The sequence below is a fragment of the Bombina bombina genome, chromosome 2 (genome assembly GCF_027579735.1).
Source record: "Bombina bombina isolate aBomBom1 chromosome 2, aBomBom1.pri, whole genome shotgun sequence".
NCBI lineage: Eukaryota > Metazoa > Chordata > Amphibia > Anura > Bombinatoridae > Bombina > Bombina bombina.
In genome coordinates, this window is record NC_069500.1 from 1,237,442,391 (window position 1) to 1,237,459,107 (window position 16,717).

The following is a 16,717-nucleotide window of genomic DNA, read 5'->3' on the forward strand; positions in this document are numbered from 1 at the left end:
TGTAAGTCTATTGTGGACATATAATGACCTTTCTGAACAAAAGGTAGAATAGTCCTTATAGTTTCCATCTTGAAAGTTAGAATTCTTACAAATTTGTTTAGTGTTTTCAGAACCAAGATTGGTCTGAAGGAATTCTCCTTATTTGGTGCAATGAATAGATTTGAGTAAAAACCCTTTCCTTGTTCCTGTAGAGGAACTGGGGCAATGACTCCCATCAATTCTAGATGTGAGACACATGTTAGAAAAGCCTGAGCTTTTAATTGATGTTTTGGAACATGAGTTCAATAAAACCATCCCCTTGGGGGTTTGATTTTTAAACCAATTTGATATCCCTGAGAGATTATATTCTGAATCCAGGGATTTTGAAAAGGTTCTGATCAAATTTTCTGAAAAAGTTTTAATTTGCCCCCCTACCAGAAGAACTGGGGGTGGGGGCCTCACCTTCATGATGTTTTCTGGACAATATTAGGTTTTTTGAATTGTTTAGTTTTATTCCTATTGGAAAAAGGTCTCCAATTAGAGCCAGGGGCTTTTGGAGAGGGAGAAGGCTTCTGATCTTGGTTTCAAAAAGAAAACAAACGATTTCGAGCCTTGAATTTCCCTTTAAATCTATAGTCTTGAGGTAGAAAAACTGACTTGCCTCCAGTAATGGAAGTAATAATTGAATTTAATTGTGAACCAAATAGATTCTTACCCTGAAAAGAAAGAGATAGTAATCTAATTTTAGAGACCATAGCGGCATTCCAAGATTTAAGCCTTAAAGCTCTTCTTGAAAGAATAGTTAGACATAGTTTTTACATTGATCTTGATAATGTCAAATACTGCATAGCAAATAAAAATATTTGTCTCTTGTAGTAAATGAAGAATATTACAAACATAATTATAACATAATTGCTGAGCAAGATTAGAGAACCAAAAAGGAGAGGCGGTGGCTTCATCAACAATAGATATAGCTGGCCTAAGAACATAACCAATATGTAAATACGCTCTTCTCAAACCAAATTCAAGTTTTCTATCAAAAGGATTTTTGAAAGAAGTACTATCCTCTAAGGGAATCGTAGTACGATTAGCTAGAGAAGAAATAGCCCCATCTACTTTAGGGATAGTTTCCCATAGCTCCAAATTGGCAACAGGTAAAGGACACCCTTTTTGAAACCTAGAAGAAGGGTTAAAAGAAGTACCAGGTTTAGGAACAGGAAATATCTCTGGAATAACAATGTTAGACTTAAAAAAAAATAAAACATTTTTTACTTGATACAAGTAATATCCTCAGAAGGTTTAGCTTCTTCAATTCCTAAACAAATATGCTTTAAACAAAAAAGAAGATTTATCTGGTTCAGTATCAGATGAGGGAGCCTCAGTATCCGAGTAATCATCATCATGAGAAGATACGTCAGTATTAGTTTGTTCAGTACATACTTTACTACATGAAGGTAAAACATTGGCTGATCTCTTTCGCTTATTTGAAGGCAGAATTTCAGTCAAGGCCTTTTCAATTGAAGCAGCAATACATTTCTTAATTGCTGAGGGTACGCCATCTACATCCATCTGTGAAATTGAAACAGAAGGATCATTTGAAATCATAGGTACATCATTAGGGTGTGATAAAAATAATATACATGAGTCACATAAATTTGCTGAAGATGGCACTTCAGAAGTTTTGCAAAAGACACACTTAGCTTTGGTAGAAATGTTTTCAACAGACTCAGGTCCTATGGTGATTTCAGGGAAAGAAGCACGGTGTTCCATTATGGCATAGAAAATAATGTAGAAAAAAAGTTAAAAAAAGGAAACATCTTAAAAAATCTTTCTAGCTTAAAAAAGAACTTTGAGGATTGGAAAAGTCTTTGACAATAAATATAAGGTTATAAAAACACTGAATAGAGAACTTTAAGAATATAAACTTATGTAGTATATAAAGCCCCTATACTCAAATGAGGGCTTCTAAGAGATGCAATGAACTACTATTTAAAGTAAAAAACAGTGCAAATATCGTGGCAAAAAAACATGAGAAACTATCTCTCAAAAAACATGACATCATAAGGGGCGGGTTTAACGGAAACGCTACACGGCAGCGCGCTCATAGCAAAAAAACAAGCGGAAAGGTAAGCATTGTTAGATTCGTGAGATCTGTAACATAATAATTTTATACTGTGGCAAAGAAAACTAAGGTAATTGCGGTTTAAATACCATTCCTCAAAACTCAAAATAAAACAGTTCTGTCCATGGGCTGCAATATACCACTATATATAAAGCATAAACTTTTAAACAGAAAAGTGCCCAAATTAGCTAGGAGTGTCTGTAAAAAGAAAAATACTTACCATAATAATGCTGATAGACACTCGTCCACAGAAAGCAGACAGGCAAACCAGTGCTGAAACAGATCAGCAGAGGAACATATATGGGAGTATATGTTCCTCTGCTGATATATTTCAGCACTGGTTTGCCTGTCTGCTTTCTGTTGGTGATTATCTATCGGCATTATTATGGTATATATATATCCTATATTATAAAAGACAAGAGTTTGTCTGAAGCCGTCATGCGCAGTTCAGACAAACTCTTGCCGCTGATCGCACGCGCACCCTTGGCCAGCTGTTGATACTTCGCACGCGCGCACTCTCGCACCCACTGATGTCAGCACTTTGACCCCTGCTGAATGCGCACGCACCACCCTCGCACCCACTTAGCGTAGGTGACAAAACTTTCACCGCGACACATGAGATCCCCCTTGCAGAATGCGCACGCACCCTCGCACTCACATGCGCACGCGAACCCACGCGCACGCAACTAATCGTTGACATGAGATCCCCCTTGCAGAATGCGCACGCACCCTCGCACCCTGCGCACGCAAATAGCCGTTGAAAGCAGCTGATCAGAGACAGGGGAGAGGGAGAGAGGGAGACAGGGGAGAGGGGAGAGAGGGGAGAGGGAGACAGGGGAGAGGGAGAGAGGGGAGAGGGAGAGAGGGGAGAGGGAGACAGGGGAGAGGGAGAGAGGGAGACAGGGGAGAGGGAGAGAGGGAGACAGGGGAGAGGGAGACAGGGGAGAGGGAGACAGGGGAGAGAGGGAGACAGGGGAGAGAGGGAGACAGGGGAGAGAGGGAGACAGGGGAGAGAGGGAGACAGGGGAGAGAGGGAGACAGGGGAGAGGGAGACAGGGGAGAGGGAGACAGGGGAGAGGGAGACAGGGGAGAGGGAGACAGGGGAGAGAGGGGAGGGGGAGAGAGGGGAGAGGAGACAGGGGAGAGGGAGACAGGGGAGAGGGAGACAGGGGAGAGGGAGACAGGGGAGAGGGAGACAGGGGAGAGGGAGACAGGGGAGAGGGAGACAGGGGAGAGGGGGACAGGGGAGAGGGGGACAAGGGAGAGGGAGAGAGAGACAGGGGAGAGAGAGACAGGGGAGAGAGAGACAGGGGAGAGAGAGACAGGGGAGAGGGAGACAGGGGAGAGGGAGACAGGGGAGAGGGAGACAGGGGAGAGGGAGAGAGAGACAGGGGAGAGGGAGACAGGGGAGAGGGAGACAGGGGAGAGGGTGAGAGAGACAGGGGAGAGGGAGACAGGGGAGAGGGAGACAGGGGGAGAGGGTGAGAGAGACAGGGGGGGAGAGAGAGAGACAGGGGGGGGGGGGAGAGAGAGAGGGGAGAGAGAGAGACAGACAGGGGAGAGAGAGAGAGACAGGGGGGAGGAGAGAGAGGCAGGGGAGTGAGAGTGAGACAGGGGAGTGAGAGTGAGAGAGACAGGGGGGATAGAGTGAGAGAGACACGGGGAGAGAGTGAGAGAGACAGGGGGGAGAAAGAGGGGAGAGAGAGAGATAGGGCAGAGAGAGAGAGAGAATATAAAAATAAACCACACGGCCCGTGTGAACGGGCTTTAGGACTAGTATATATATATATATATATATCTATAAAGGGAGGCAGGAGATGAATCTCTGTGACCGGTTTATACAGAGGCGTAACTAGAAACCACAGGGCCCAGGTACAAGAATTTAAGAAGGGACCCCCCTACCCCTCCAAGGAATTTGATACATGTGAATCAGATTAAATGTCTGCAAAAGGAGGTATCCTGTGCCCACAGTCTGTGAGATGATCTGACCCCCTATTACTGTATATAGCGACACTGTTTAACCCACCAGTACTGTATATAGTGAGTTAGTGACACAGTCTGTAATCTGCTGGTGAGATGGCTGGCCTGACCCTACTCGCCCCAGTACTTTATAAAGTGACCACAGTAGTCTTTGACATGGTCCAGCCCCCCCCATACTGTATATAGTGGCACTATGTAGTGACACTGTTTACCCACGCCCCCCATGCTGTAGTAACAAGGTCTGTAATTTGCTGGTTCCCCAAACATACACAAACCCATACACATACATGCATACATGCTTACACACACACACATACACACATACATGCATACACACACATAAACACCAATGGGTAAAACAGAAACACTAACCCCTGTAGTCAGAGACACTAGTGAAACATCATGTCATACTCACATGATATCAGTGCAGGCAGTGGCAGGTCAATGTTTTTTTTTATTGGGATATGAGTGAGGTGGGTGGGTGGGGTATTTTTTAGGCTTTGAGGTTTGGGAAACTTTGCATCCTCCTGGCAGGAATGTATATCCCATATGTAACAAATCGTGGACTCTTGCCACCTATATAAAAGAAATGATCTATTCTGTATCACAAAAACCCAACATAATGTTAACATACACATTGTTTTATAATAGCAAAAAAAAACAATCTATAACTGCTTTATATGTTTCAAATGATAGCTAAACCAACCTCGGGCAAATTGCATCCGGATTCTCTGATGCTTACATGAGCCCATTAAAGACCAAAAGAAAGTAGTCATGTGCAATAACTATGTAATGAACTGATTCATCTGTTAAAATTTGCTACAAAATACGTATATTGCTACTATCTGCCAAGCTACAGTCAAATAAATCACTAAGAGGAAAATCCCTAGTAGTGAAATAAAGATGCAATGTGTACCTGATGCTAATGAAATTACAAAAACCTGTTAACTTACATTATGTTAATTTAACATAATTTATCTAACAAGAAATTAACCAAACAAGGACACTATTCACAATGCTATTCTTACAGGTGCTGATGTTATGCACTGTAAATAAAATGTTTTTTATTTCAGCCTTTAACATGGTTGATTAAAGAAAAGAAAAAAGAAAAAAGAAATGACAGACTGTAGAAGGATTCTGTGTTCCTCAAACTTATAGGGGGACCATGGACAAGCAGAGCGAACCCTTGTGGGAGGGGAATCCCAAACTCAAACAAATGGATAATTCTCTAAAGTTTTCTACTCTGGCATGAATCACTAAAAAAAATGTTCAGAATAATAAGGTCAGTCATGGGATTTCTAAAGACATATTTTTAACTGGATAGCTGTTAATCTTGTTACATTTCAATTCATAAAGAAGAGACGTATACAGTTAAAGTATACTGCTCAATAATATTTGCAGTTTTAAATGTAGATTGAAGGTATACATTAATAATACACATTCAAAATTGTATAAAAAGCAACACATGAAAAAAAGAATTTAATGTGCACAGTAAACCCTTATTTAAAGTAGGGTTGCAACCTCAGCCATGTTTTCCTGGACACTTATTAGTTACACATGTGACAGGGTATGCAGAGGGGAACATGTATTGCGCACACGAATAGTGACCTTGGATAGCACTATTCATGTTCCTCCCTGCATACCCTGCCGCATGTGTAACTCATAAATGTCCAGGAAAACATGGCCACTGTGACAACCCTAATTTAAAGTACAACATTTAAAGTGTTCTGTCTATTATATGGTTATTATGTTGATTACATCTGGTGGTTCTATATTGCAATTACAGTTTATTTCCTCTAAAGAATGAATTAGGAAGTGTCCTGCCTTTTGTTTATAAAGTTCTCAATTGTCAATGAAAAGTTTTTGTTTCATTTTCACAGCAGCCATCATAGCTTCAAGAAGCATGTAAATCAGCGATAGAATTCTATCAGCCAATCGGAATTAAGGTAGAAAAAATCCTATTGGCTGATGCAATCAGGCAATAGGATTGAAGTGCAATCCTATTGGCTGATCCAATCAGCCAATAGGATTAAGCTTGCATTCTATTGGCTGATTGGAACAGCCAATAGAATGCAAGCTCAATCCTATTGGCTGATTGCATCAGTCAATAGGATTTTTTTCTACCTTAATTCCGATTGGCTGATAGAATTCTATCAGCCAATCGGGAATCTAAGGGACGCCATCTTGGATGACGTTACTTAAAGGAACCGTCATTCAGTAAGAAGACTTAGTAAAATGACGAAACAAACTCTGTGGAACTTGAATCAAAACAACTTGTAGAGGGGTTAAGGTAGAGACCAACTACCTGGGCCGTTACTTGTACAACTAGCAGCTGGTGAGAGTAAATAGTAATAAAAGTTAGTTCATGCTGCAAAGGAATGTAGGAGAATGACAAATGCGAAATATCAGACTTGAGTAGTCACTAAGGTGAAATAACATCCAACCTTAATACTGCTTGATATCCACTTTATTCCCACTTGTCAGTACTGTAGTGTGGCATATTACCGTGAGTACACAGTTAATCAGACAGATCTCCTCTTACCGGATCATCCGTTTGTCTGCAATCGGACTGCACTCACACCACCGGCTGCAACTTCTCCTCACGTACTTGCAGCTCCATGCAGCCTCCTCTGGTTTTCTTCTTACTCGCTTGTCAGCGGTGATAGCAGCAAGTCTAGTTCAGCCTGCAGCTTCCGTGTACTCCTCACTCACGCTGCACAGCCCAGGTGCTCCTCCCCTCAAGGTTCCGGTTCAAAGGTATAGGCTGTTTTCCTAAGCCAGAGCCTTCACACGTAAAGATGAATCGAGTCCCAGTACTCCACAGGAACATAGAAAAAAACAGTTTGTGTGCTTTGCGCTCTTAAAGTAGACACAGTGCAAAGTAGAGATTAAAAAGTAGAAAAACGTTTTCAGGTTGAATCCATAAAGCACAGGAGTGATCCTATAGAGTAAAAAATGTGCAAAAAAGTTTGACCGGTTTCGGTCACTGGGACCGTAGTCATAAACCTAAAAACTAACTGCCAATGTTAGGCTTTTAATCTACCTGGTCTTCTCTTATTGGAGAATCCAGTAGCTCACATAAATTAACTCATTATTTGCTGGTATTAATCATAGACACTTTGGAAATGAATCTGTAGATGAATAGGGACTGGAATAAATATAGAGATAAGAGTTAAGTATATATAACAAGCAATATTTGCAAGTTAAATGGACCTAATGCTAGTTTGTCCAGTAGCAAAAAAGCTAAAAAGCAAAAGATATATATACTTATCATTTCAGTAAAGACATAAAAATACTGTTAAGACACCTGCTTTAGATACATGGGACTCAGTGTGACCAAATAGCCCTTACATAAACATGGATATAAGTATGAATACATGTATATATACATTAGAATATACCTATATAAATGTGAGGAAAATGTACACATATAATTGACACATGTTAAAGATTCATTTAGAATTTCATACAAATTTATACAGATTATAGCTAAGGAGAAAAATATGTATTAAATCGGAACCAACTAATTGTGCTATTTATTCCTTATATCAGGATTACTGGAATATATTGTGTACCTAAAATATAGCTAGAAGGTTCAGAAAAAAACGAAAAGATGGATATAACCATTATACCCCTTAATACTCTGAGAACAATTAAATGTTCTCATAATTGACTGTGACATATCTATGTCTACTAGATGGGTAGAGAAAAGAATACTAGGGCAACCAATTGGAGAAATGTACCTAACTCGGTTGCACACACCATAGATATAAAAGTCACAGTCAGTTAGATGATAGCCTACTGGAGAGTATACTGGATAGTAACTATGAATATTCACCCCTGGTCCTTAGTCTAAGTAGTTGGTATATCAAGTATAGGGTGGAATATAATGTTTGCAATACTCCTAATTGACATCTAGAAGTATGTCGCAAATGCTAGGTGCTACATATAGTTCACCTATTCCAATAATTAATGATGTTGAATTCCAAATTAAATCCAACAGGTAGCAGGCTACCCAACTTGTGTATCCAGAAGATCTCTTGTCTCGAGAGTATTTGTAACTTATCACCCCCTCTAGGGGGTTTCTGGATCTGTTTGATAGCCTGCCACCTGAAGGAACGAACATCACCATTATGGATGTCCAAAAAATGTCTCGATAGGGCTGATACTGCCTTTCGCCACTGATATGGGCCAGATGCTCCTTGACCCTAGTGCCCACCTCTCTAGTCGTTCTCCCCACATACTGCCTGTTACAAGAGGTGCACTCAATTAGATAGACCACAAACTTGCTTTTGCATTTCACACAACCTTTTGTCTCAAAAGTTTCACCTGTAGTGGCTGAAACAAAGGTTTCTGAAATCTGGATATGGTCACAGGACTTGCAGATGCGCTTTCCACACCTGTAAGTACCCTTGAAATGTAACCATGAGCTCACTGTCTTTTCGCTCCTCAACAAGCTTGGGGATAGAATATTGCCCAAAGTCATATTCCTTTTATAGATGAATTGGCAACCTTCACTAACAAAAGGACGCAATTGCCTATCGCCTCTTAGGATGGGCAAATTCTTACGGATAATGTTAGAAACCTGATAGTACTGATTGGAGTAGGTTGTCACAAACCATGGTTTGTGTTTAGTGCCAAGCAGCTGTTCACCACCGCTTTTTTTTCTTGGGAACTAGCAATTGACCTCTATCAAATGTCTGAACTTCCCTAAGGGCCCCGTCCACAATTTGTCTAGGATACTATCTTGCTAGTAGTCTGTTTTTGAGTTTTTCGCTCTCTCTTCTGAAATCCCCATCACGGGTGCAGTTACGCTTTACACGCAAGAACTGCCCTTTTGCTATTCCCTTAAACACATGTCTAGGGTGGTTACTATGTGCATGTAAAATGGAATTTCCTGATATTGGTTTTCTGAAGAGAGAGGAAACAACACTCTTATTTTGTAAATCTGCAGTCAAGGTGACATCAAGATAGTGTATATTAGTTTGGTGCCACTCCTATGTGAATTGAAGATTCACTGAATTAGAGTTCAGATAGGCCACAAATTCTTCTGCCACCTGTGAACCACCAGACCAGATAATCAAGATGTCATCTATAAATCTCATATACTTTATAATCCTTGAAGAGAAAGTATTTCTATCTCCAAAGACGTGGAACCGCTCCCACCACCCCATAAAAATGTTGGCGTAGGATGGGGCAAACTTTGCCCCATGGCGGTTCCACGTCTCTGGAGTAAGAAGAATTAGTTTGAAGAGGATGCTCCACGTCGGATGTCTTTAAGATGGACCAGCTCTGCATCGGATGGATGAAGATAGAAGATGCCGTCTGGAAGAAGACTTCTGCCCATCTGGAGGACCACTTCGCCTGGCTTGGATGAAGACTTCTCCCTGCTTCGTTGAGGACTTCGGCCCAGTTGGATGAAGACTTCTGCCGCTTCCTTGAGGATTGATGTCCGGTCTTCAGAACAGTAAGTCGATCTTCAGGGGGTTAGTGTTAGGTTTTTTTAAGGGTGTATTGGGTGGGTTTTATTTTTTAGATTAGGGTTTGGGTTGCAAAAGAGCTAACTGCCCTTTTAAGGGCAATGCCCATCCAAATGCCCTTTTCAGGGCAATGGGGAGCTTAGTTTTTTTTAGATAGTATTTTATTTGGGGGGTTGGTTGGGTGGGTGGTGGATTTTACTGTTGGGGGGGTTGTTTGTATTTTCTTTTACAGGTAAAAGAGATGATTACTTTGTGGAAATGCCCCACAAAAGGCCCTTTTAAGGGCTATTGATAGTTTAGTTTAGGCTATGTCTTTTTTTGGGGGGAGGGCTTTTTTATTTTGATAGGGCTATTAGATTAGGTGTAATTAGTTTAAATATCTTGTCATTTGTTTATTATTTTCTGTAATTTAGTGTTTTATTTTATAGCTTTTTTAGCTAATTTAATTTAATTTATTTAATTGTTGTTAATTTATTTAATTTATTTAATTATAGTGTAGTGTTAGGTGTTATTGTAACTTAGGTTAGGTTTTATTTTACAGGTACTTTTGTATTTATTTTAGCTAGGCAGTTATTAAATAGTTAATAACTATTTAATAACTATTCTACCTAGTTAAAATAAATACAAACTTGCCTGTAAAATAAAAATAAACCCTAAAATAGCTACAATGTAACTATTAGTTATATTGTAGCTAGCTTAGGGTTTATTTTATAGGTAAGTATTTAGTTTTAAATAGGAATTATTTAGTTAATGATAGGAATTTTAAGTTAGCTTTATTTTAATTATATTTAAGTTAGGGGGTGTTAGGGTTAGGGTTAGACTTAGGTTTAGGGGTTAATACATTTAGTATAGTGGCGGCGAAGTTGGGGGCGGCAAATTAGGGGTTAAAACATATAATGTATGTGGCGGCGATGTTGGGGGCAGCAGTTTAGGGGTTAATACGTATAATGTAGGTGGCGGCGGTGTCCAGAGCGTCAGATTAGGGGTTAATAAATATAATGCAGGTGTCGGGGGCAGCAGATTAGGGTTAATAAGTGTAAGATTAGGGGTGTTTAGACTCGGGGTTCATGTTAGGGTGTTAGGTGTAGAAATACATTTTATTTCCCCATATGAATCAATGGGGCTGCATTACTGAGTTTTACGCTGCTTTTTGGTAGGACTTTTTCTCCGCCGGCTCTCCCCGTTGATTCCTATGGGGAAATCGTGCACGAGCACGTATGACCAGCTCACCGCTGACTTAAGCATCACTGGTATTGGAGTGCGGTAAGGAGGAAAATTTTGCTCATGGCTCACTTCTTGCCTTTTAATGCCGGGCTTCTGAAAACCAATAATACCAGCGCTGCAGGTAAGTGAGCGGTGAGAGAAAACTGCTTGTTAGCACCGCATAGCCTCTAACGCAAAACTCATAATCTAGCCGTTTGTCTTTGAAAGACATCCCTTTAGTGTGTAACAAGGCAGGACAGAGCCTAGGTGTGCTGTAAATAGTGGCCAAACCTCCTTGGTATACCTAAAGTGAACTTTCTGTTCCAACTCAAGCAATATCCTAAGAAGTCCTTTTTTTATTGGAAGAGATGCAAATTTATGAAGTGTTTACGGATCTCTTGTATTATACTTTTTTCTTTGGCTTCACAAAGCCTACAACTATTACTAAGCTAGCACTAATATCTTATTATAGCTATATTATTAATACTGGTACAGCTATTACTGAGCTAGCATTAATATCTTATTATAGCTATTCCTTTTATTAATACTGGTACAGCTATTACTGCGCTAGCACTAATATATCTTATTATAGCTATTCCTATTATTAATACTAGTACAGCTATTACTGAGCTAGCACTAATATCGTATTATAGCTATTCCTATTATTAATACTGGTACAGCTATTACTGATATCAAAGAAGGAAAGAAAAGTGGTGCTTACCCCCTGGGTTTTGTGATGGGCCTCTTCTGCGTAAGTCCAGCTTGTCTTCGGCGCGTGCACTATGCAAACCTTCCTACAGGTGTTAGCAGGAGCATAGATACCACAACTTGGAGGTGAGTGGAGCTCAATATTAATTCATAAAAAATAACAATACAGTGCATGAAAAACACATTAAGGCAAACAGAAAAGAGACCATTCAGTTAATCTCAAATGGTCAAAAAGGCAGGAAAAGGCAAACGCGTTTCATGCGGGGCTACCGCACTTGTTCACTGCATAAAATACACTCCTGCCTGTCAGCCTATTTAAGGGTAAATCCTAAAGGAAAAACACCTGTTTAAAATATCTAATAGCAAAATTAACCCTTAAAGAGGCTGTTGAGACAGAAAAACTTTACCCAATATACAATTCAGCAATTAACAGCAAAATCAATAAAAGTGAAAACGATATATAGAAGGTATCACAAAACTAAATAGAATATTTTATTTGTTTTAAGCATAGACTATATATCAAAACTGATGCTTGGAGCTATGCTAAAACTAATATAGCTAATTAAATAGATAATTCATACAAATAAATTTACATCCGTGTCAATATTAAGACCAAAAGGAGACCTGGTATTTATATGGAATATCCATTTAACCTCCTTTTTACTAAGGACATATTCCCTATCCCCCCGTCTTTTTGAAAAGGGTACATGATCAATTGCTTGAAAAAAGGCCAGAGAGTGATCTCCCTGATGCTCAAATTTAAAGTGAGAGGCTACAGAGGCAAAAACCTCTGGGTTCTCTATATCCCTGATGTGCTCTAAAGCACGATCTCTCAGTCGCCTTTTGGTTTTACCCAAATACTGTATCTGGCAACTTTTACATGTCATTAAGTATACTACATGAGTGGAGTTACAATTTAAGTTATATCTGATTTTATACTGCCTCCCTGTATTTTGTGAGGAGAAAGTATCTCCTTCAGTAACATGGTTACAAGTTTTGCAACGTGTACCTCTGCATTTATAAAAACCCACTCTAGATGGTAACCACATATGTCTTTTTACTTCTGGTAAAAACGAAGGTGCTACATAATTCTGTATACTTCTAGCTTTTCTGGACCCAAATTTAACTCCCTTATTTATGACCTTTTCCAAAATTGGGTCAGTTTGTAAAATGGGGAGACTTTTCCTTAATAATGTCACATATATTCCTGTACTCTGTATTCATTACAGTTTAAATATTCAAAAAACGACAATACAGATTGTTCATCTCCATCCCATACCAGTAACAGGTCATCAATATAACAACCAAAATAAACAATGTGGTCTCTAAAGGGGTTACTATCTGCATAGACGTGGAGCAGCTCCCACCATCCCATATAGAGATTGGCATAGGAGGGGGCGAATTTTGCCCCCATAGCTGTTCCACGTCTCTGCAGATAGTAAGACCCCTCAAACAGAAAATAATTATGAGTTAATAAAAACTCCATAGCACAAATTATAAAATGTTTGAGATCCTCTGTATAACCTCTCCACAATGTTTGAAATTGTTCTGAGACCCATCTGGTGTGGGATGGAGGTATATAGGGAGGAAACATCTATTGTAACAAATCTATATGATGATTTCCACTTTATAGTCTGTAATGCATATAGTACTTGGGTGGAGTCCCTAATATAGCTAGTAAGCTGTCCCACTAGGGGTTGTAAAAAGGCATCAATCAATTCTAAAGTGGGCTCCAGGAGAGAGTCCACTCCAGAAATGACCGGCCTACCTGGGGGATGGGTCTCATTTTTGTGTAACTTAGGGAGAAAATAAAAAATTGGCACTTTAGGATGTTGTATTAGATAATGCTCCATTTTATGTTCCTCTACAATTCCCATCTGTTGACCCTGATGTAAAAAAAATTCTAACTTTAATCTAAAATCAGCTGTGGGATTAAAGTCTAATTTAGAATATACTTCACAATCCCTTAGTTGTCGTTTGGCCTCAGATAGATAATATTCTCTATCCATGACGACAACATTGCCGCCTTTATCTGACGCTTTTATGACTATGTTAACATTGTCTTGAAGGGATTTCAATGCTTTAAAAGGATTGCCACTAAGGTTAATCTTATTTTAGATGATGGATTTTCTATGAGTTTACTTTCTACCCTGTGTGCCAGAGATTTGAGTTTATTCTCAATAGTTCTTTGGAACACGTCAATATTTTTCCCTATGGCATACACAGGATAGAAAGAACTCCTACCCTTACTCTTAACAGGGGACAATTAATGCCCTGTGAAGGACAATTGTTAACCCTATTTTCCATAAGACTGACTAACTCATTAATCGCACAATGATCTACAAAATCTAAATGATCCTTTTGGATATCTTGATCAATAGCTACTCCATCATTACCAATCTCTGGTACTTCCATACCTGGTTCTACAAAAAAATGTTTTTTAAGAGCCAGTTTCCTGACAAAAAGGATGGTGTCAAAGCGATTGAAATGAGTGGTAGGTGAAAAATTGAGACCCATACCTAGTACTTCTTTTTCAAATTTATTCAATTCATATTGTGATAGATTCACCACATATTTTACACATATTTGCAGACCTGTGTCCGATTGGCCCTCATTTGGTACCTTTTGGGTTCCTTTACTCTTTCTACCCCTATTGCGTCTCCTATTACTGAGCTAGCATTAATATCTCATTATAGCTATTCCTATTATTAATACTGGTATAGCTATTACTGAGCTATTTGTCTTAGACCATATACCACTATTACATGATCTATAAATTACTATTAAATTCAACCAGATAACTCTTTACTTTGAAAACGAACAATCAAATCTGACACAAGTCTGAGATATACTTTAGTAGTCCCTTGTTTAATGATTTTGCCCTCTATTTTGCGAATTTTACCATCACCACTAGGAATGACCTTTACAATAAGACCCATTGGCCATGCATCGCGCTTTACTTGAGAGTCTTTTAACAATACAAGATCTCCTTCTTGAACATTTTGTTTCTCTTTCCATTTTCTATATTTCCATGTTTGGACATATTTGATAGTCACCGTTTCAGCTTGCAAGAAACCTAAGGAATGGCATAACCCTTTGCAGCAATGCCAGCCTGTAAATGACTCCTTTTGTGTGCTGCTGGAAAATGACTTGGCAATGTGAATAAGTGTTGCTATACCTCTCACAAGGGACTTCCACTTTGAGAATCTATAATAAGATATTAGTGCTAGCTCAGTAATAGCTGTACCAGTATTAATAATAGTAATAACTATAATAAGATATAATTAGTGCTAGCTCATTAATAGCTGTACCATTATTAATAATAGTAATAGCTATAATAAGATATTATAGTTCTAGCTCAGTAATAGCTGTACCAGTATTAACAATAGGAATAGCTACAATAAGATATTAGTGCTAGCAGCTAGCACTAAGGTGCTGCCTAGTGGACACACTTCTCTGTTCAGCCCATGCACTAGCTATATACAGGTAAAAGAGACTTTTAATGCTTGTAAACAATAGCCATACACACCCTCATTGTGTTATTTAGGAACTGCAACTCACAATGTAGACAGTTTAGATGATAATGTGTTTGTTACTACTCCAAACGATGACAAACCTGCTGTGTCTATTCAAGATAGTATGTTCCTTGATGTAGTTGAAAAAGAGATGTTTATTGATGAAGCAAATTACTGGGTAGCACCCCTACCATTTCACTCACCTCGTCTTAGACTACCAAACAACATAGAGCAAGCCCAGAAAAGACTCCTTGCTCTAAAGCGTTCCTTTGTGGAAAAACCTGAAATGAAGGAACATTTTGTTAACTTTATGCAAAAGATCTTTGACCATAACCAAGCAGAACCTGCTCCACCATTGGAACCAGGTGAGGAGTGTTGGTACCTACCAATCTTTGGTGTCTATCACCCTCAGAAGCCATTACAGATCAGAGTAGTTTTTTACTCAAGTGCTCAGTTTGAAGGCATCTCACTGAATGATACACTCCTCAGTGGACCTGATTTAAATAATACACTACTTGGTGTCCTTTTATATTTTTCGCAAAGAGAAAGTTGCAATTACAACAAATGTTTTACTGTTTCATGGTTAGAGAAGATCACAGTAACTATTTGAGATTTCTTTGGTTTCGTGACAATGACCTTAACAAATAAATTACAGAGTTCAGGATGAAGGTACATGTCTTTGGAAACAGCCCTTCTCCAGCCATAGCCATTTATGGTCTAAGACAAATAGCAAACTCGCATCTGTGCCTACTGAAGCTGAATCAGTCGGTCTCCTGCAGAGGGCTAAGGACATGCTCGCAGGATCGAATCTCAAGCTACACAAAGTAACCATCCAACAGAAGTCCAGTAATGGAAGCATTTCCTGCAGATAACAGAGCTAAAGATCTAAAGGACCTTGTTTTAGGTGTCAATCCTCTACTCCTCCAAAGGAGCTTAGGAGTAAGTTGGAACCTACAGACCGACAGTTTCACTTTTCAAGTGTCTAAAGAGGTAACACTGTTCACACAGAGAGGTATCCTGGCTACAGTAAACAGTCTTTATGACCCACTTGGGTTTGCATCTCCAATCAATATGCAAGGTAAATCTTTAGTCAGAGAACTCTCAACAGACCAATGTGACTGGGATTTCCCACTCTCACCAGATAGAGAAGCTCAATGGAGAGCATGGACAGAAGACTTGATCCATCTTGAAGATCTCAGTATTCCCAGACCCTATGTGCCGGTGTCACTATCATCCACAGGGAGAAAGGAGGTATGTGTTTTTTCTGATGCTTCTACTGTAGCGATAGCAGCAGTGGCATATTTAAGAGTCATAGACAGCAATGGTCAATGTCATGTAGGCTTTATTATGGGAAAATCTAAACTAGCTCCAAGACTAGCCCATACAGTGCCACGTATAGATCTATGTGCAGCTGTTTTGTCAGTTGAGCTAGCTGAACTTATTACTGAAGAAATTGACATTGAATTTTATATAGTTAAATATTACACTGACAGCAAAATTGTGTTATATTCACAATACTTGTAGGAGATTTCATGTATATGTCTCAAACAGAATAATTTGTATTAGAAAATCTACTAATCCAGATCAGTGGCATTATATAAACACCAGTCAGAATCCAGCAGATCATGGTACAAGACCAATTCAGGCAGCTCACCTAAAACATACCAACTGGTTCTCATGCCCAGATTTCTTACGTCAGGCAGATACAAGTGATCAATCTGAAGCTAAAG